Genomic DNA, 22,367 nt, shown 5'->3' on the forward strand with positions numbered 1-22,367 from the left:
AAATGAGAAATATATGCTCCTATGCCTAAAAGAAATTGAATAAATGCACAAATCTCACCAAGAATTTGACACGAGAGGTAAATAATGCAGCACATTCCTGAAGGGTCCGATACGTGTACAACAAGAAATAAGATTATTTTGAAGCTTAGTTGTTTGTATCATCCCCTATTCCTGTTTCAGCATCAGATTTCATTACAAAAATATCTTGCATATGAAATGATAAATGGTCAAGTAATAATATAATAATGCATAGTAGTAATTACCAGGAGTGCTTGAAATAAAAGTAGCTGAAATGTTTCAAGCTGTAGCCCTGTCACTAAAAGATATCTTTTCAAGAGCAGTAGTTCTAGAAGCCAACAAGAACACACGTATAAGACCTTGAAATCTTGATAATGGAAGGTTATTGGAGATTCTAATTTATTTTTCATTTGGACTCATAGAAAAAATGAGATCACTGACTTTGAACGAATAAATAAATCCTCATTATCTATCATAATAGCAGCATGGACCACTCCTTGGAGTACTCCCAGAAAGTGCAAGTACTGATTCTTTAGGATGAAAGACCTAGGCTGCTCTCTGCAGTAGGCACTCATGCAGATCTCTGAGGTTCAGTAGCTGAGCAGCCCAGATAATGCAGAATTTTCATGAAGACTGCCAACAATACTGAATGTACAGATAGAAAAACAGTGCAAAGTGCACAGTACTGATACAATATCATGTCTCTATTTCATCATACAGTGAGCAAAACTTAGAGAGAAAAGCATGTGAGAAAGATTGACAAGAAACTGGAAAAAAAAAATGGCAGCAGACACCTGAAATGGGAGTCAGATACTCACTTTTAATAGCTAATCTTAATGATGTTATAAGGGAAAAGTGCTTGGCAATGTTGTAGAGCCACAGGGTAATGCCAAGTAGTGTGACATCCTTGATTTACCAGTTGTCATCCACATAGGTGAAAAGACAAGACAATGCAAAGTAGCAACAAAAACTCATTTCAAAGACAAAGACTACCACTGGCAGGAGACATACCACTGAGAAACTTGTGTGAAAGCTGTTCGCATACTACAAGACCACTTCCTAGGGCAATGGGAAAAAAATGGTGCAGAATAAGAAACGCTGTGATTACACTTGCCTCATCACACAGGTCTTACAATTCTTGTACTACTGTGCTACATATCACATAAATGGTTGAATTTGTACACTCTTTAAGGAACAAAAAGAAGGAAGAAACAAAGGAAAAACAAAACAAAGGCTTGCTAGTGACGCAGTACAGTAATTTACTGCATCTGTCATGTGAGGCACACCCCTACATTCTGCATTTACAAAAAACGTTTTTTGTTGATTTTTTTTTTAATCAAAGTCAATATTGCTCTCTGAAAGCTACAGTATGTTCACATCCTCATTAATGTTCAATGCTCTTTGATCTCACTGTGTTTGTCAGATGTCAGAAACTATGCGAGACCTGGTGGAGTAAAATTAAGGATTTTCAGTTCCTTTGAACTACTAACATTCAAAAGCTGCTAGAAGCTGAGAACACAGGTGCCTCAGTAGAGATATACTAGAAGGCAGAAGGTAGCTACACAAAAGAAGAGAAAAACAAAAACAAAATGAGTGGCCAGGACATGATGAAAACTATCACCTGAAAATTTCAGATGTTAATGCTTAATGCTAAGTGTTCCACCTGTACTTTTCACCTGCAGGAATTGACCTGATTTTATGAATTACTAAAAAATACTATATAATATAGAGAATGTGATGGAATCATGAAAAACAAGGCTAGTGTCTATCCTGCACAAAAGGGCTTGCCCCTGTACCTGTACTCAAATGTGAAAAACACGATCACTTCCATGAGAATTGCAAGCATCCTCTATTCACAAGAACGGTAACCAATTTTACCATTCTTTCCAGAAAAAGGTACTAGATCAGCCACCCCAAGTGCACGCTGGTTAGGCACAGAATGTAAATAAAAAACTTGCTTTGGACATGCTCTTATGCAAAACAGTACCTCAAGTTTCTCTGAGAAACCAGAAGTCAGGATGAAGACATCTACAAAAACCATAGAAACTAGCATCCAAATTATAAGAAAAAAAAGAAGTACAATTTTTGCATACAAAATAATTTCTCAAGTAAATTTTCATACTACTTTCATAAAAAAAAAAAGTAAAAAAAAAATTTAGATGTAGTTTTGAATGTTGAGAAAAAATACCTCCCTCCCACCCAGCTAACATGAATTCTATGTCTAACTGTGCACCAGACATAACAAATCAGAACTTATTTGAGAAATGCTGGTAAGATGCTCAACAACAAGAACATAATATAGGGAATATACACCAGCAGGTGTGAGGACAGAATCTGTTTGTCTTGACACAATCAAGATGTTGTCAACCAAAGTCTTCAATGGTTGCCCACAATTGGCTCTTTTCAAATGAGCTGAAAATCTGTGTTTAAGCATCTCCATATAAACAGGAAAATGTGGTAATTAAGCATGCACCCAGAGTTAAAAGTATGCAACTGTGGGTCATCTGAACTGCTTCCATAAACAATGAAGTACTTGAATGAAGTTGGTTTGGTAGGTTGGGTTTTTTTGTTTTGGTTGGTTGGTTTTTGTTTTTTGTTTTGTTTTGTTTTCCAGTTGTTTGCTCAAGATAGGGAAAGAATTTGATATACCTCAAGGGCTTTTCAGGTGAAACTTAACTCTGAGAGTTGCATCCCCTACATGGATACCCTCAATTACATTCAATTATAGCGTATACTACTGTTCAAAGCTCTGACTGGTTCTCCTGGAAACACTCATAAACTTAAATTAAATCACCTATCCCCAGTACATACAGACATACTGCCTCAAGCAGCAGCCTTGGTCATAGATTACATCCAGAGTTATTTTTGAGGGTCTTGGAGAGGTTTAACAGCAATACTTGTTGCTGAGCTAATTAACTCCAAGTTAATTGACTCAAAGTACTGCTGTTTCAAACTTCAGTTAAATCTTGTGCAGAGTAGGGCCAGTTATCATGTAACATCTCTCATATGCATGAGGTTTATGGCACAGTCAGGAAAAGAGCACAAATTTTGCAATGTTCTCTCTTCCTCAGAACTAGGGACACCATATAAATGTTTGCTCAAGCCAAACCACAAAACTTTTTACTTCATTAAACAATATCAATGGCATAAATTTTGCACAGATTGAAAAGACCATAGTTGTCAGCATTCAAGAAGTTGTCAGTTAGGAATCCTCATGAAATGGATGATTTTCGCAGGATGTTGTCCAGATCAGCAGTAGACTGAGTTGCTGTTTGTTGCCTAAACAGCTAAAACTCTAAAATTACCCCTTTCATATCAGACAGTAAAGTAGAAAAGTCAATGCAATAAACATTGCAAGATAATAACATTGGATAAAATAAATGGACACATGAACAGAAAAATAGTTTGGAATTGGATACAATTTCTAAAATACAAAATAGATGGCCCTGTGTATGCCAAGCTTGGGAATAATTTTAGGTACTGGAGTAAACAAGTTTCCCCTGCAATGAAACCAGTCTACTGTCTTAACTGCATCAAGAGGTGAGGGCTAAAGAAAAGTGGGGAGCAGATAATGCTTTAATGCTTTTACTCAGGTATTTTATGGGCTGTTACCATTTTATTTTCTATACTACTAAAATTATGTTGAAAAAATGAGGGAACAAAAAAAAAAGGATTCATTAATGTATTTTGAAAATTGTAGAAAATGTGTTACAAAGAAAAGTTCAGAGAACTCTAAATGTTCAATGTATTAAGAAGAAAATTACTTTGATCTGTATATAAAGATCTTCACAGGGAAATACAGCACTTAAAGCCTTTGCAATACAACAAGACAAAATTCAGATGAGTAAAGAGACATTACAGTGATAAATCTGTGGAGACTGGAGGTGGACTCTAGAACTCAAAGTTTTAAACTGAGTTGGGCTCCATATCACCTGGGACATGCTTTGGCTGAACATTAAAGTGAGTGCTTGTCAACTGTCAGAATGCAATGGAAACTGAAGAGGTGAAAGTGAAATTCTGTAGACACATCAAGGATCAAACCAGATAGTCTCCTTTGGCTGAGCACTCACTCATACAGCCAATTGACTTCAGGTCCTTTAATGAGGGATCAGGAAGACTGGGGGAATAGTTATGCACCATTTCAATAAAGGCCCTAATCAATCTGAAGAAAAAAATATATATATATATATATATTTTTTTTTTACCACTTAGTTCAGCTTTTCCAACTGTACTTTTGTCAACGTGCAGCTTTAATCCGAGGCTGAAAGAGAAAAAGCCTGAAGTACTACTGAGTATGTATGAATGGATGCTAGTTTTCTTCTCTTGGCTATGCATTCCATAACAGAACCATAGTACCAGCCACAGAAGAAAATTAATGGGCTGCTTATATAGTACTGCAGTCTCTTAGGTAACAAATACATGACAGCTATTTAGCCAATACCTGGGTAGCCAACCAGTAAGGGTGGCATTAATGATTTTGCAGAAAGTTAACTAAGTACATCTATCACTTTGTCATGTAGCGTATAAGAAAGCATCAGTCAAAAAATAAGGGAGCAGTTTGTGCTTCCTTTTTTAGGTCCTGGTGAAATCCGGTCTTAGAATCAATACAATCAGAGTGGTGATCTAAACACTGGCTGATTAAATGGAAGAGAAAAAGGAGGAAGAACAGGACCAGCAACCGACCTGTAAGTATACAGAGAGAAGTGTATATACAAGTCAGAAAAACACCAGCAGGTTTGTAAAAGGTTGCCCAATGGTAATGCCCTAACCATCTTCTCGAGGGTCTTAGCCTTTCCTGTTTTTTTGTTTTGTTTTGTTTTTTTTAACTGAATGTTTCATTTGACCAGGAGCAAACTTTGAGAATCTTCCTTTTCACACACTGGTTGCACTCCCATGACCAGATATCTCCAATACCTTTCTAAGATCCAAGCTGAAATCACCCCTTCTCAGATCAGATACACCAGAGTGAATTAGCACCTTCAACTGCAAAATACTTACAGGAGCTGGGGTTTGTTCTCTGAATTTTACAACTCCATACTGATTTGCAGTAAATAAGTCCGTATGACTTCTCTCCTTACTCCCTTGGAAAACAAGCACTACATATGTTTTTTCTCATCATTTTTCCATTTGCTAGGCATAGTAGTCCACTTCAAGGGAACTGCTAGTACTTAAAAAGCTCTTTTTGTCCTTGATTATCCTTAACAGTTCTTTGTTGAGATCTCATATATCTGATCTGGCTTGTAAAACATTATTGTACATAACTGAAGCTGGACCTGGGCAACATATTTTCATTTTGAATTGTTCTCAAAAACAATTTATTCTGAAGTTTTATCTCATTTTTGGCAAAAATGTTTTTACAAAGTTTAAGTATTTTTTTTTTTTTTTAAGTTCTGCTTCATTGAAAGGACGAAAAGTAGCAGGAGAAAGTAAAAGTAAAGGGTTAAAACAAAAAGAAAGGAAGTCAGAACATTGTGTCTGTGAGATTTTAAGTTAAAATAAGTACAACTTTCAAGGGAAAATTTTCTGGGAATATTTGAAAAGTGAGTCCACACTTTTCAAAAATATTTTAAATAGTACAAATCAACAGAAATTTTAGGAAAACCTCTTGTAAAAAAAAAATCCATTCTAGTCTATAATCCTTGCAAAAATATTAATAAAAAACACACTGAAACCTGTTTCAAAAGCACAGTGCTCTATAAATAGTAGTCTATAAAAATCATTTGCGCCAAGTTTATAATTACTATAAAAAATGTATGTGAAAAAAGAAGACAGATAACCCCATTGTACCCTCAAACAGTTTTTCCTTTGTTGTTGTTGTTAACAATTCCCCCCTCCTTCTTTAGTTAGCATAAAGTTCTTTTAAACAGACAAATTCATTTGTTATTAATGAATTAATTGCTCAGGAACCTGCTTGTGACAGTTTGAAGGGCAGACAGGAAGAGGTTGCTCTGGAAGCAGAGGGCAGGAGAAGCACCTGACTACTCCCTGCTCAGGATAATAGGCTCTCTTCCACACTTGCAACTTAGGGATGGACATTCTTGGGACCACAGCCTGAGCCTGATGTGCTGCTGACCAAGAAAACAGGAGGCATGCTGAACCCACACCTTCCACAGATTGGAAAATCAATTCCAGAGGGATATATAGGGGAAACTTGTGTGGCAATGAAGAAAATTCATTTTGCTGTGGGAATAAGCAAGTGGGAGGAAAAATAACAACTTCATGCTTTCCACTGTATTTCTACATCAGTGATTTCGATACGAACTTCCAAATTGCGAGGTATGTGATTGAAATACTTAGAATTAAAAAATGCTGCAAGGATAAGCACATTTAGGGGCCCAAGCACCACATACAGGCTGCAGGTACTGTGACTGTTGTTGCCAGTCCTGTATGTCAGCTGCCTGCGCAAGACTTCCCAGCTGCAAGCTCAGGCCCAGATCCAACACAGCATTTAGTCACAGTATCCCTTAAGTGACTCCAGAGGGATTATTTACTTGCTTATAGTTAAATGCACACTTAGATGTTTTGCTGGGTGAAGAGCTAAATGATTTCCAGACCACACTGCTTGGGGCATTCTGAAAAGGAGAGAAATAATAACGTTTCACATTGCTTGTTTTGCTTGTATTTAGTGATTTTCTGCTCTCATTGGGCAACACAGTGAGAAACAATTACCACCTGATGTCTCAGTGAATGCAGAGGAAGGGTCAATGCCAGCCCCAGAGGGGCAGTAGGAAGCTGCCCCCAACCCTCCTGCTGCAGCCTCATTACTGACAAGCACAGGCTGCTCTGCTGCCATAACATCCAGCAGGGCAGAAGGCAATCTTACAATCAGACTGGTCCTTTGGCTGCTGTTGTGTTTTCTTTCCACACAGCATGTAACGAGCTTTGAAAAGATGCTTTTCCCACCTGTCTGCTAAGAGAAGTTGAGTTGTTTTCTGCAAAAACACCAAGAATCCAAAATCTCCTGTCATAACACTGGGGCAGCACAACAGGATCTCATACCACATTTTGGTTTTACTACTCATCAGTATGAGTTTCCAAAGGTAAATCCCACCTTGAACAAGTAGCAGACAGCCACTTGGATGTTTTCACTCCTTTTACAGCTTAATTCCCTGTTCAAGCAAATAGGATTTGTCTCCTGATCACATCTACAAAGAAGTCTGCCTTAGTGATGTGCATGCGAGCTATACAAGTTAAGTGATGTATTTTAAGCCTTTGCATTGTAAGTCATGTAGTCCAAATACTTGACAGTACAGCTCTATACCCAAAGGAAACAGAGCACATGAAACCACAGGTCCAGGGAGGGATATATGGAGAAGTACCTGTGTGCAGCTCAAGTATCCATTACCACTATTCTTCTTTGGCCCAGTTCTACCATCATGTGGAAAGACAAAGGGTTTATAAAAGTTACTTGAATTGGGAAAAGAAGAAAACACTGTACTTAAAACAGTGCTCTTCTGATCTGAGTTTGTTTTTTCTTTTTTCACACATAGGCAGACAGTGTTTCATCAATTAGCTAGATTTCCCTCCCTGCCCTTTTTCTATATGCCAGTGCTTACCTATCTCACAGAGACTCTGAGGAAAAAGTATTAAAACATACTGAAACCAGAGAAGATGTATGAGTAACTTAAGACTAAACAAGGCAAGTGTTACTTTACACTGAAGGAGATCTGAGTGCTTATTGACCTGGAAACATTAAATTTTCAGCCCCAAGGTTCCAGTTTGCACTGTGCAGCCGTTCACCACCCACTCCTCCTCCCACCTCATTCTTGACAAAACATTATGCTGTGCTGATGTGTCTCTAGCTACTAACAAAAGAAAAAGCTGTACCTCTGGCTGTGAAATCTCTTCAGGCTTGATTACCTACAAGAACAGCCCTTCTTGGTGGTAAATAGTGGCACAGGAAAACTATCCCTAAGGTCCTGGGTAAATCCAACTTCTACTAGCACATAACTTCAGGTTCTCAGAAGGTCTCAGCTGTTGTCCTTGGAGACAAGGATATGAAATGGCAAGCACACAAGGACATGAAAGTGAAACCTTCTTTGTCAGAGTAACACAGCTCAAATGTCAATGAATTTCAGGCCAGACTTATTTCTCTACCAAAGTAAGGGAGCAAAGAATAAATAAAGGTAACATCAGCAAAACTCATCACTAAACAAAGATTGAACAGATCAGCAGATAGCCCATGGACATTCAGACATTCTACTATATTTCTATTCTGAGGAATAGCCTGCCTTAAAGAGACCTCCATGTACAGATCTGCAGATATTATAAGAGCAAAAAAAAAAAAGAAAAAAAGAAAAGAAAAAGGAATGTTCTTCAGAGTGGTTTTCTTCTTTGCTTTTAAAGAATGATGTACTTCTTGTTCATTTTATGTGCACGCTGAATATTTGGAGGCCTAATACATGCATCTGTTAGACATTCAAGATTTCTTGTGTAATCCCAAAGGGAAAATATACTGATCCAATCACTTTGGTACTGCATCACAGGGCACTGAAGAGAAAAGTCAATAAAAAGCATCAGAGCACAAAAAGGCAAGCTGTAATCAATATCTGATCTTGATATGGCCTGTCTGATAAAAGAAATCATTTAAGACTTAGATTTACTTCCTTGTGTACTCTGCTTAGTGAAAAAAAAATTGAAGGGCTATTTCCCAGTTTATTCATTTATCCCTCCTCCTTTTTTCTCCCCCTTTTTTTAATCCAAGAAAGCGAGAAAATATTTTGATACTGAGCCAATTAACAGGATGCCAGAATTTGGCAAGAACACTGTAGTCAGTACTAAATCTTCCATCTTCTGTGAGTCAAATGCTGTTATGCCCAAGTCATCTGCCTGCCAGCGATTCAAGGGTAGACAAAGTCACCACAATGAAAAATGGCTCGTGCTGCAATAAAGGAAAAATCACCTCAGACCAGCATATCTCACCAGCTGCATCCTGATCCAGACAAAACATAAAAACAGCTACACTTGCATGTACAATAGTAATAATAGAAAATAAATACTTCTTCAGTGTTTATTTTTTTAACTGAACAAACAGCGTAATGTTTGGCTGAGTGCAAACCGCCCTGGCAATTTCTTCTTAGAGATTCATCCTAATACACAGTAATCGCTCTCTAAGAAAAATCCATCAATCGATAAGCTTAGAGAGTAACTAAACAATAAGCTTAAACTAGACACTTAACTATCAGGTAGGAAGAATCCAAATGACTGTCAGAAAAAGAGGCCTGATGATGATAGACACGTGCTTTCTTACAAGTAGTTCCACTAAATTAATGTTTGACCTTGCTATTTATCCTTCATTCAGAGATTTTAAAACTTACCTTTATTCCCAAGATATATTTTAAACTTAACAGTGAGATTTGCTGAAGCTGATGCTCTGCTGCATTTTAATTTTCTCTTTTGCCATTTTAGTTGTTCACAATTCTGACTGTACACATATTTTACAAATGCTTTCTAGTCTTTCTTTGTAGATATTGTAAAGATCCAAATTTCACTCTCTCTAAAATCTTTAAATCCTGACTGTTCACATTTTCAATCCACCATATATTCCTTGTCTGCACTGCCTCAGAAAGCAGCTGTATTGAGTGGTTAAAAAACAGGTGAGGGTTTTGTTCTATATATGAACATGTAGACTGCTGTAGCACGAAGCACCTTTAATCCGAGTATTAGGTTCTATATAATGGGTACCTAATGAAAACATCAGCCTTTCTAGAAAAAAAGGCTGCAACATTTCAAATGAAAGCGTAACAAACAATAAAATCATTAATAATAGCAAAAAAGATTCAATACTTCTGCAGTGTGACTTATCACAACAGTTTTGTTCATGCAAAGGTTTATAAGTCACTTTAGGTAAGTTAATAACACAAATAACAAGTAATATTCAAAATATTAAACAAGTAATATAACCTTCTCAAAAAATAACAAATTTACTCCCATTAGCCTGGCTAAGAAAGCTATGAGATTTTAAAAATAAACAAAGTACAATACATGGATACTTCAATGCATTTATTTGCACATTCTTATCCCAAACGTGCAATTCTGCACTCCATTTGCCAAGGCTCCATTTATCCAGCACTCCCGGGTAATGCTCATTCCCACATTCTCTTCCACTAAGCTTAGAGATCTAAGAGGCCTGACAGTAAATCTTCTCACCAAAAAAAAGTTCTTTTTCATGTCCATTACAACTGGCAGCAAGCATACTCTCCTTTCGCTATCAGAGGTTACATGAATCTTTCTGCCCTCTAAGACTGCTGGTAGTTTCAGTTCCAGGTGAATTTGGGATTTTGTAACTCCATCCTTGCACATTTAGTAAAGGTGACAAATACATATATATTTTCAGCAAATATTATCAATCATATCAAACAATTCTAACACAAGAAAAACTCCTCCAGAGCTTCATATCATGTTTCAAATGTATTTAAATCCTTCTTTCCTTTTATTTCATGGAATTCTTTATTCTTTTTATTTTCTGAGGAAGTCTAATTGCCAAATTCTGCTCACTCACCTAAAAATTGAAGGTCAAGAAAAAATGTACCAACAATACATGAAATCAATGCTCGTTTCCAGGAGAGGAAGAAAGAAGAATCTTTCATATAGTTTTCACGAAAATCCAACTTTTGAATCAAAATTTCCTTCTTCCAACTTGGCGTTTATAATTTCTATTTTAGAATATCTAGCTCAGGTGCCACTTTTGCAGAAGCGCAGCGAAAATTACCAAAAGATTGGTAGGAAGTAACATAGACTCACAGAAACTTAGAAAGAGATGCAGCAAAGGGCTATTAGACCATTCCCCAAAGTATCACTGTCCTCTGCAATATGTTCATCTGTTGGCTTTTGAGGTTTCCACTGGTTCTTTTAAGAGACCATCTACTGTCTGAAAAACATTATAAAATGACCAGGGTTGGAAAAGATCTACAAGAACATCCAGTCCAATTGTCCACCTATGACCAATAGTTCTCACTAAACCATGTCCCTCAACACAATGTCCAAACATTCCTTGAACATCTCCAAAGTCAGTGACTCCACTACCTCCCTGGGCAGCCCATTTCAGCATTTGAGCACTGTTTCAGAGAAGTAGTATTTCCTAACATCCAGTCTGAATCTTCCCTGGCTGAATCTCTCCTGGCATCACAGAGAAACACAGCAATGAGGAAGGAATGTGATTGAGAAAGTCAAGAAAATCATTACCATTAGGTCTAGGCATGGTGATACTACTTGCTGATCATTAAGAATGCCTGACACAGAGCAGCACAAAACTGCTTTTGGTTGTGAGATAAGAGACATTTCAACTGTTTAAGCTCTTAGGAGCACTTCCCTTTTCTGAAACGAGAGCCAATACTCTCTTGCCAGTCATTGCCCTTGCTGGGAGACATCAAGTCACTGGCTTTGACAGGCAAGGCCCAAGGGGTGCTGCCAGCCCCACATGGGACTCGCCTAAGAATTTTTTGTTTTCTTTTTTTTTTTTTCATGTATGTTCTAGAAGTAACTCAGTCCAGTCAAGCAGAACCAGTAATGAAATACAGACTTTTCCTGAGCCAGGAGGCAGTAAGCTTTGCCTCCTGCGGTTGCTTAGCCTTCGTGGCCTACATTTCACACACAGATTTGCACGGCCTGCCTTTCTTCCTGCTCAGCCCCACTAGGTCCTCACAGATTGCTGTCCCTGGTACCATCCCTGAAACAACTGACAAAACATCTGTTTTGCTATTTATAAATATTGAAAAGCAAAACCCTACATAAAAACAACATTAAGGTCACAAAAATAAACATTAAAGTTAACAAATACAAAAATTATTAGCTGCCTGTGAGACCTTGCCTCAGTCCCCCTGTGCATTAAGTAATGGTGTTTTATTTCACAACTGCGTGCTGTTTTTCCCATTGGGTCTTGTTATTTCCACTGATGCTCCTTAACATAGCCAAAATTGCTCCTCTGTGCTGTTTACACTACTAGATATTTTCAGGACTGTATCTTCAGCTTCATATGCCACTATTGTTCCCATAACATCAGAATTATGGTACTACAAACCAGCAAGTAATACAGTCCAGAGACTGTCATCAGCTTCCTTTGTACTTGTAGACTGGTTCATCACATAGTCACTAATATGATTTCACCATCCAAAATATTCCTCCTAGGCTCATCAATTATTTTAGTTGTTTAGCTGTGAAGTTGACCACAGAAACAAATTCAAACCACACAAAGGGGCCTCTTACTGCTGTGCTCCACAGTAACATGCCTAATACAACTGCTGCCCTGCATGTTAACCTTTTGAAAAGGAGTTGTATGGTCTTAAATCCCTTCCATTTCCTTTTAAAAACAAGTCAAACATGCAGTAGCAATAGTGTCACTTCTTAACATATGAAAGCATCATTGGGTAAATGAAGTTTTCAGTCAGTGCATAACCCAGAGTAAATAAGATTTGCAGGATGAATCCTACATCACTCTAGGAAAAGGCATAATGTCAGCATCCTTTACCCATGCTCAGTGAGATATTGAAGGGATATAGTGTAATAGTTCATTGTAATTGCTTATTAAAAAAAAAAAAACTGCACCAATGAAAACTAATATAACTCCTCCTAACTTTTTTTTTGAAGGTGGATTAGGCAAGCTGAAATGTTTTCTTTAGGCAATAGAAACATTATATTTTTATAATCTCAAACTAAGATCTCAGAGAAAAAGTTCTGAAATGATAGTCTTTTTAGCTCATACCACCTGTTCACTGATTTCACTTATTGAGAAAGAAATGGAGGTATAAAGCACTCCAGAGCAAATAATCTCTGAAATCTTAACTACCTCATTGGAACAGATTGAAAGAAAATGTTCAGTTGCTACACAGCTGGGAGGTATTTTTTTAAAAAAGGAAAAAAAGAAGATAAAAAGGGTTTTTTAAAAAAGGAGAGATTAAAACATATACCTTGCCTATAATCATCAAGTACCAAAGAGATTGAACCGTACAGTTTTTAAAGGGGGAAACTGCCTTAGAAATGACAGGAAATTGAGGGGGAAAATAATTTTATCTATTTGGAATAGCATTTTATTACTGCTTGTTCAATGTTAAAAAATATGAATTTATTAATTCTTGGAATTCCTTTACAGAATTTGTTTAGATAAATGTCAGTAAATGAGGCTAACCCAAAAGCAAGTGGGAATTAGAGCCCACAGATATACCCAACTTTTCAAGTAGTTTGATTAATTTGGTCCAATAATAATTCATTGGTAAGCTATGGCAGTCTAATCACCAATGCTTTATTTTCCTAATACATGCCTGCTAACCTTTACAATTGTACCTTACCGCGGTTATCAACAGTACTACAACAATAGAATCTAAAACCAGAATTCAGAGGAATCACAATTACAAATGGTTAATGAAGATCAACATGATTGGTAAATGTTTCAATCATTGTTTTTAAATATTGAACCCATAATCAAATACAATGTGCATATAAACAAATTAAAGAAATCAGATGTCTAAGATACTAGTGGAAGCTAATTACCACTTATTAAATATGGAAAATTTCAGTGTGCTGTTTACAGATGTTTTAAGCATTGCTAATGAGTTTTTCAGATCATTTGTATCCATCTTTTAAAAGGGAATTCTTCATCTTAACCAATCTTGTAAGCACGCTAAGCTGCTAACTAGAAAAGGCTGCAATGCTATGGGTTTGCAATAGAACATGACTCAGAGATGAATTTTCAGGATGTTTGTAAAAATCAATATCATTCATCAAAGGATACTTGTTTGCCAGCCTTTATGACAAATATGCTTTGCTTTGCAGGAAGGAAGACTGACTACAGTCCATTACAAATTCACTTGACTTGAATCAAACCTGTCTTGTTCTCCAGAAGGCTGACGTTCCAAGGAGAATAAACTATATCACCACAGCTTCCCGGTAGACATAAGACGATGTATAAGACAGGTGCCTGTCTACCACACTGTCTAAGAATACAAACAAAACACATAGTTGGAAGTACAGCACCTAGATTTGCACCATCCAAACAGAGATGGCTGGCAGGGATTTCAGTACTCTTCTCCACTGTTACACACCTAGAAAAGTAGCACAAGGGGATGGACGCAATAAATAGAATCCTCTGCTAGCTCATTCCCACCTGCAAGCTAAAAAGAACTTTACTGCAAGTCTTCCAATTTCTATATCAGCCACAGCACTTAAACCCTTCTGTTTTGTGGAATTGGAGACTAACATTCCTTTGCAAGATTCTGCTTTTTGTTTTACTGAATAAGTGGGCAGAGACATTTAAAGGATGGGTATATTTGTTTCTGAGCACTTCTGCTGTACCTGAGGTTAATGATACTAATGCCCTTCAGTTTCAAAGGGCTTTGAGCTCTGCAAACAGAAGGAACCAGAGGACAGAGCCTCCAAAGTTGTATCATTCCTATCCATAGTGCCAAACAATAGGACAGCCTATGAAATAACACAGAAACATGACTGCTTCTTTGTGCACACCATGTTGCACAGAAGTAATGACTTTACTACCTGTCAGCAGAACCCCAAACTGTACTGTAAAAAAGTCTTTGTCTATCTCTTCCTTCTTTTCTTTTCTTCTATGTTGACAAACATGGAGTAAGCATAAATTAGCATTCGTTAAACTCAGAAATAATGCTTGTGGGCATATGGAAGAAATTTGCTGACTGACAGTATCAACAACTTTCTCTATGTATTATTTGGCAAGATAGAAATTACTACGAATTCAAGTAACCAATTTAAGCAGAGTTAGATAGGTAGAATTGCAATCTCTGTGATTTTCCTCTGCTTGAAAGCTAAACATGTCCTCAATTATAATCTTACAAAACTTCATATGCAGTAGCTAGGCTCTCTGAATAAGGCATGTTTTCCAAACCACTACATATAACTTGTAATTATGAAACAATGGGCAGGTAAATCCTGAATCTAATTCCTTGTGAAAATCTGTGGTTTGCAAACAGCTTAAAAATTCTGCAGAAACATTCCAAGAGGATTTGGACAAATGAAAGCTATATTCGAGAGCTCTGTTTCTAGCTTGTGAGCATGCAGCTGGATAAAGTTTTACTCACAGTAACATTTGGAAGAAGCTTATGTTATTGCCAGTGTGTATGTGTGCACATAAATCTGCATGCTCACATGAGGACATATTTGCAAGACAATCTGTTACAGTTTTCCCAGAGTGAGAAGAGAAGGACCATAAAATAATTTCAGTGATCAAGTACACAGCTTGAATAGCATGCAAGGAACACCATTAATGCACCAAACCATAGAATAAAATACCCCAGCTCTCAGAGTTTAAAGGCACAGCGCTCTCCAGTAGAAAACATAAGTGTCACATTTACAATAGTCCATTATTACTACAATGACAGGAAGAGATAGCAAAGGCAGAAACAGACTGACAGAATAATTATCTAAAGAGAAAACGCAAAAACCATGGATAGCATAAGATCTGACAGGAAAAATTCACATTCATCTTTGGATCTGCAATAGCACAGATACAAATAAGAAATCCAAATTCCCCTGCCTTGGAACACCCAACTTCCTATCGGCTAAACAAAAGGCCATTTCTTTCCACAAGGCTACAGTATTAGTTCCTTTCTTTGGATGTGCCCTAACATACAAAAATGCTATAGATCTGGCACAAGCATTTGACTGTAATTTTGTCAAATAAATCAGAGCACATGCTAACTGAGTAATTGAGTACCATGGGCAAGTCATTTGGCATCCATCTTCAGTTTTTCACTGCCTAACACTGCAGTTTTTCACTGTGGGATATGGACCTTGTTCCGTCATGAAGATATTTGTGGGTGGCTCCTTGATAACAAATCATTCTTTTTGCAAAGTGAACCACTTAAGACAAAAACATCATGCCACTGTGGGGATATTTTTCATATCTTAACTCAGCACAGACACCAGAAATAAAATAGTTCGGGTGGAAAGAACCTACAAAGGTTACCAAGTCCAACTGTCTGACCTATTCAAGGCTAACTAAAAGTTGAAGAGTATTACTGGCGGCACCATCCAAATGTGTCTTTAACACTGATCATCCAAACACTTCTCTGGAAAGCCTTTTGCAGTGTTTGACTGCTCTCACACAAAGAAACTTTTCCTAATGTCCAGTCTGAACCTCTCCTTGTGAACTTGCTTTGCACCTTGTCATCAGCGACAAGTAAGGAGCAGAGCCCTGTACTTCCCTCTGCTTCATTTCATCAGTGAGTTGCAGGGAGCAATGAGGCTGCCTCTTTGCCTCCACTTCTCCAGGCTGGGCCTGGAACCCAAATGCGTAGCCAGAAATTGAAAACAAAAGTGATCACTTCAGAATTCATTTAAAAAAATGAGCTGGCTTTGTACTGACCAGTTTTTACTTTAGCTTGCAGATTTCTTGATCTAGTATGAAACACCATTAGACCAGATTGAGACAGGGCACAGTTTAAAGGTAGATTGGGCTCAGGGTCTAATGAGCAGAGGAGCATCTCAGAAGAGCAAGCCTCGAGGGCATCCTGCATATTCAAGAGATCTGGAAGAGAAAGCAAAATAACAATAATAATAATGCAATGTCCCACAGTAAGCTGAGGAAAGCATTAGTGTGATTTGTGTGTAGGTTGATAATAAAAGGATTTCTATCCCTGTAAAGATATATATGGGAGGGTGTTCTTAACCAGTAAAAAAAATAAAATCATCTGCCACCACAGTGAAGTAAGAAACAATTTTATCTGATGCTGGGAAAGATACATGACTGTAATAAGAAACTGAATTAGGTTTCATTTTTCCAGTCCATTATTCTGCATTCGTACAGTCACATGAATCTGAGGTAGGTCAAGTTATTGCATACATCATGGGCTAGCCATACACAGCCTCCTGCAGCTGCCGAAGAATAAGACTGTAGAAGCCTAAAACAGCAGGAAATAGTCTTTTAGCACTCTTCAGCCACTAGTGCACTAGAAAGATCACTATCCACAAAATCCTAAAGAAAACTCCTTCCTCTCCAACCTCTTGGTTGATCAAGTTAAGATACCAGTGATTTCATCTGTGTTATGGTTATGATTATCTTCTATTAACAAAATGGCATTTTTACCCCAGTTAGACAGCAAAGCAGGACATCACCTGGCTTACAGTAGTCCAGAAAGTACAGGAGATTTTAGAGTGAATTTTGGAGCTAACATAATATTTCTGAACTTCAGGCTCTGATACTTCTTTCTGTTAACTTCTTCATGACACTATTTCTCCTTCCAATGCAAGAGAGTTTCGAAAAGACTTCAAAAATGAAGTAGTGCCTTATTTCTAAAACAGTTAGAACTGCAGCACATTAGACAAATTTTATTTTTCCATATATATATATATAAACCACTTTTGTTTATATATCTTATTTCATATTCTAAGCATTTTATTAGACTACTTTTTCCTTACAATTTCAAGCAATTTACTATGTACTAGAAGAAGGACAGGGTCACGCTCTGTAAATTCCAAAATCATTATTAGCACTTTTTAAAATGTAAGCCTGGTCTTTACTATTCATCAGTGCTGCACAATAATAGCTGATTTAAAGCTGAGACATTTCATTCAAGCTATAATAATATGTAATATAAAGGAAATATAACTAGACATTCTTTATTTTTCCAAAGTGGTTACTCTGTCATTTAATCTCAGGACTAGCTAATGTACTTACACTGGGGTTTCTTATTTTCTTTCACTCAACTTGTCCAACCACCAATATATTATAATAAATTTCCAAATAAACATCTTCAAATCCAGGCATTTTGAATAATCTTTCTTTGAGGGTTATATTTGTAAACTCAGAATAAAACACTTTTTCATCATTTCTCTTCTACTTATGTGGACTGTTTAAGATTTACTCAAAGTTTGAATAGGTCTGTCTAGTTTAAACAGTGCTTCTGCTTAATATTAGAAAAGAAGAAAAAAAATTCCCTAAAAGCTAGTCTTATAGGGCTATACAAGCAGGCTATAAATTGTATTTATTGTATTTTCTTTAAATTCCTTCACCCATTACACAATAGCTCTTCATTTGATTTTTTCTTTGTTCTCTCTGTGCTGCTTTTTCACTCTCTCTCCTGAATGAAATATTAGTAATATAGCTGCAGTGTCTGCGGGAGAGGCCATACCCACACTGAGACTGAAGATAAGCAAAACAAATATGCACAAAACATACAATAGAAATAGCACCGATCTACCTGATAGACCTCTTTCCTAGGTATTCAGTCACAGCTGTGCCATTTAGCTTCTATATATCAGGCTTTATGGCTTTCCACTCCACCTCTCACTGATGAGCCTCTTCTCACTGAAGAGGAAAAAAAGACAGACTCATTTCTTGCAGATCACCCCCAGAGCTGTGTACCCAGCTACATCTGCCCAAAGGTGCTGGGAACAGAAAAATTTGCCTAGGTATCACTATGGTCCCTGTTGGGGTTGACTGGACAAGGAGGAAAAAGGAAAGGAGCTGATGCAAAATGCTTAACAGCTGCATTGAAAAAACTACAACATTCCTACAACTACTTTAACTTTATCCTTCAATATTTAGCCATATTTTTAAGTATAATGGTCTGTATTCTTAACTTTTTGCAGCTTCCAGGAAATACAACAATACTGATACAATTCCTGCTGATTTTAACATTTTAACCATTTCCAAATATCACAAAAGACTCAAAATGCATTCTGTTGCTCCAGATTTCATAGAAAATGTCCTGTAAGAAACCACCAGCTTAGAGCAGAAACTGGGCCCTGTGGACTCCGCTTGATATAAAGTGAAGTTTCTGTTCAAGGTGAAGTCACACAGACTTTACAAACACCTGTGAGATAGAAGCTATCACAAATTTAGGGCCACAAAAGTGCACATTATTGCCTCACAAATAACAGTATCAGTCCTCAACGTGAAGAATGTTATTATGACAAAAAACATATCTAAGCAAGGGCTAGTTTGTTCATCTTGATTTTATGAGCAAATCTCCAACCCATCAAGAAAACCTCTAACCACCTTTACTTATCTGGCAGTTCAAAAAATTTCCCACAGAATAGAGGCAGAGAAAAGAGTTTAAACTTTATTCTAAGTGTAGGGTCTATTACACAGCAGTATAGCATACCTGTGGTTTGGCTGTTATGAGACTACTGCGCTCCACTGCCTGCATATCTTTGTATTTATTTAAAGGATAATCTTTATTTCTTACTGCTGTTCTATACAATGCCATAAACAGCTGCTGAGATTAATAACTGAAGTTAAATCAATCTCAAAAGCTGTATAGAGAGAGCATGCTACAGTGCCACTGAGAGAACCTAATTGTATTTTAAAGCAAACCATAGCATTATAATAGAGAACAATATTTTTCTCTGCTTGGGAAGGTGTGCAGATCTCAACTTTTCCCTGAGTTTTCCAATGTCGCACAGTTGTGCTAGGTGTGGGTATGATATGTACAATCTGCAGGGTCTGAACTGATTAAGAGACTCTGGGAATGGAAAGACTAATTAAAGACTGGTACAAAGTCAAAGTCAAAGAACATTAGCTAAAGCTCATTAGATTCCTGCACGGGTATTTTACTGCTGAATGACAGGGCCCAGACAGAGCTGAATGCACTGCAACTAAGTTTTATATCACACCCTAACTTGTTATATCTTGACTCTTCTGGGTATGTGTTTTAAAACTCCTAATGCTCCCTTGTGAGGTAAAATAGACATCCAAGCAAATGAAGAAAGTGTCCCAAGGGCCATCTTTCAGGAGGCAGTGAGGACTGTTAAGAGACAGGGGAAATCCTGTTTAAGTTTCTGCAAGCAGTCACCCTCCAGCATCATCATGCTCAGAGGCAGCAGGTGGAGATGGCTTCAGCCACCTGCTTCTTCCATCCTTTTACCTGCTCTGCCTAACACAGCAGAGGCTGTCAGGTTATACACACTCACCTAAAAACACAACCTGACCCCAGTGAAACTGCAGCTGCTGCTGCTCTTACTGGTATCTCGCTGGGAAGCAGCTGCTGAGGTTGTCAGTACCAGCACAGAGGCAAAGACCTCTCCCAGCCCACAAGTCCACCTGGAGTACTGGGAGACCAGCACCAGGCATCTTCAAAAATGGCAGGTGACATACCAAAATCCTGACCCGTTTCAAAGAGAAACGATAATCTTCAAAAGGGGTATGACCATTTTTCCTGTCTTCAAACACTTCTCCTTAAGTCTTATATTTATGAGCTTTCAATACCTAAAGGGGATCTACAGGAAAGAAGAGGACAAACTCTTTAGCAGGGCCTGTGGTGATAGAACAAGGGGAAATGGTTTCAAGCTCAAAGAGGGTAGATTCAGGTTAGATATAAGGAAAACGTTTTTTATAGTGAGGGTGGTGAAGCACTGGAACAGGTTGCCCAGAGATGTGATTGATGCCCCATTCCTGGACACTTTCAAGGAGAGGCTGAACCAAGACCTGGGCAACCTAATTTAGCTGCACACATTCCTGTTCACTGAAGGAGAGTTGGACTAGATGACCTTTCAAGGTCCCTTTCAACTCTAAGGATTCTATGATTCTTGTATCTATAAATTGCAGCAGCTTACCAACAGCGTTTTGCACTCAGAAGGCATTTCATGAAGGCTCAGCATCTTAGATTAATTTGTCCTTGTTCTAATTATATCTAAATGCTTTAGTACCCCTTAAAATTATGCACATTCATAAATGTTTAACTGTGACCAGAAGCTGTGAGATATGGCACAGTTTCAAACTTTTATCACATCTAAAGCACCCAAGTGACATTTCTCAGGGAGAGGAAAAAAGAACCAATGGCATCAAGTAGAGGAAAACTCTGAACAGAAATCTAAAACACAAAAAACGCACTTAAAATTATTGGGGGGGAGGGAGCGGGGATGGGGCACAGGGAGCAAACATGATGAAAAGCTGGGAAAACGTCGGAGAAATGAAAAGAATGTCACTGCAATTTATAAGTAAAAAGCTTGGCATAAAATCATAAAAAAGTAAGGATAGCGATCTAACCTAAAACAACCACAGCATACAGCTGCTCACACAGCCTGTATCTCTATCCCTCCTGTGTGGGGCTGAGAAAATGCAATGAGGACTACAGAGAAAATGGTCTGGACTCATCACGAGGACAAGTTGTAAGAAATATTTCAGCACGGTTGTCAGTCAATTTTCTTCTTAAGAAATGATGGCTGCTTACTGAAACCAGCTAAAAAAGAAAAGCCCTGAAGTTCTTTGCAAATATTTCCATACTCTGTGAGCTACAGTTAAAGTTAAACCCCACACAATGGGATGAAATCCCATTCCACTTTTCACTGAACTCAGCAAAAATCAACGTGATTGTTCATCCTGTGTAAAGCTGAATGTGTAAATCAACACTAGAGTTGAAAAAAATATTAATAAGCATCAAGGTCAGTGAGTGGTATGGACTAACCACTTCATGAATTATCCACATATGAGCTACATTGGTCTACTGGTCCATTGTGGCTTTGGAGAAATTAAAAAAAAAAAAAAAAAAGAAAGAAAGAAAGAAAATGAAAAGAAAACACCATCTTGAAATTTTACAACTCATGTTGCCTCATTTTCCCTCAAATTCAGCTGAGAAAAAGTTTCTCCACCTTCAGCACTTCTACTTCTTCCCAACCTTCAGTTCTCCTTTAATCCACTAAATCTCTCTCATAACAAAGCACTTTGTGCAAACGCATTTCTGAGCTGGAGGCATTCTTATAAAGGCCTCCAGGATTTAGGAGTTATTGACTTTTAGATGCAAGCTCCAGTCCTGTAGAGTTTTCAGCATCCTCTAAAACGTGGGCACTCTCCTTATTACTCAATTCAATTTATGCAAAACTAAATCTGTCCTGTAATACAGACCTAACAAATCCATTGCTTAGGTTCAGTTTCCATTAATTTAGAACCTTGAGCCCACCAGCTGAACTGGTATTAAATATTGATTTGTTTCACTTTACTAGAGCATTTGTGCAGTGGAACATTTTCAGGTTAGAACTTTGAATGCATGTCAAGGTAATGCTTTTATTTATTTATTTATTCCAGGTGGGTTTCTTTTTGTTTGTATATTTGTTTTTTTCAACTGACTCTTGTGGAAATATCTTTTGTGGAAATACCATAATGAACACCCAATGATTTTCCACACTAAGGAAATGGATTTTAATAGGAAGAGAAGAAAAGCTTAGCTAAAAAAATATTTTAAGCCATTTAAGAGAGATGAGAGAGTTGCCTCAACAAAAACACCGATTATGTGTATATAATCTATGCTGGTTTTATTAATATATGCTAGATGTATTAATAAATCAACAGTGTTTTTAATAATTCAGTAATCAACTGGACATTGCATTAATTTACTCTGGAAAAAAAAGTTTAAACTTCTGAAGTGGAAGTGCAAAAATATGCATTTAGT

At 37.4% G+C, this 22,367-nt stretch overlaps 1 long non-coding RNA gene across 1 annotated transcript in view; it reads right to left on the reverse strand.

Annotated features, from left to right (window-relative positions):
- The window catches only part of LOC104909623, a 37,211-nt gene extending 18,927 nt beyond the window's left edge, over window positions 1-18,284 (reverse strand). Inside the window, exons 1-2 of the long non-coding RNA XR_004158852.1 lie at window positions 18,180-18,284; window positions 16,346-16,507 (exon numbers count right to left, since the gene is read on the reverse strand). This is a non-coding gene — a long non-coding RNA (uncharacterized LOC104909623). The remainder of the gene's footprint in view (window positions 1-16,345; window positions 16,508-18,179) is intronic.
- Window positions 18,285-22,367: the final 4,083 nt, after the last annotated feature.

This window comes from Meleagris gallopavo, chromosome 2 (genome assembly GCF_000146605.3).
Source record: "Meleagris gallopavo isolate NT-WF06-2002-E0010 breed Aviagen turkey brand Nicholas breeding stock chromosome 2, Turkey_5.1, whole genome shotgun sequence".
Lineage (NCBI taxonomy): Eukaryota > Metazoa > Chordata > Aves > Galliformes > Phasianidae > Meleagris > Meleagris gallopavo.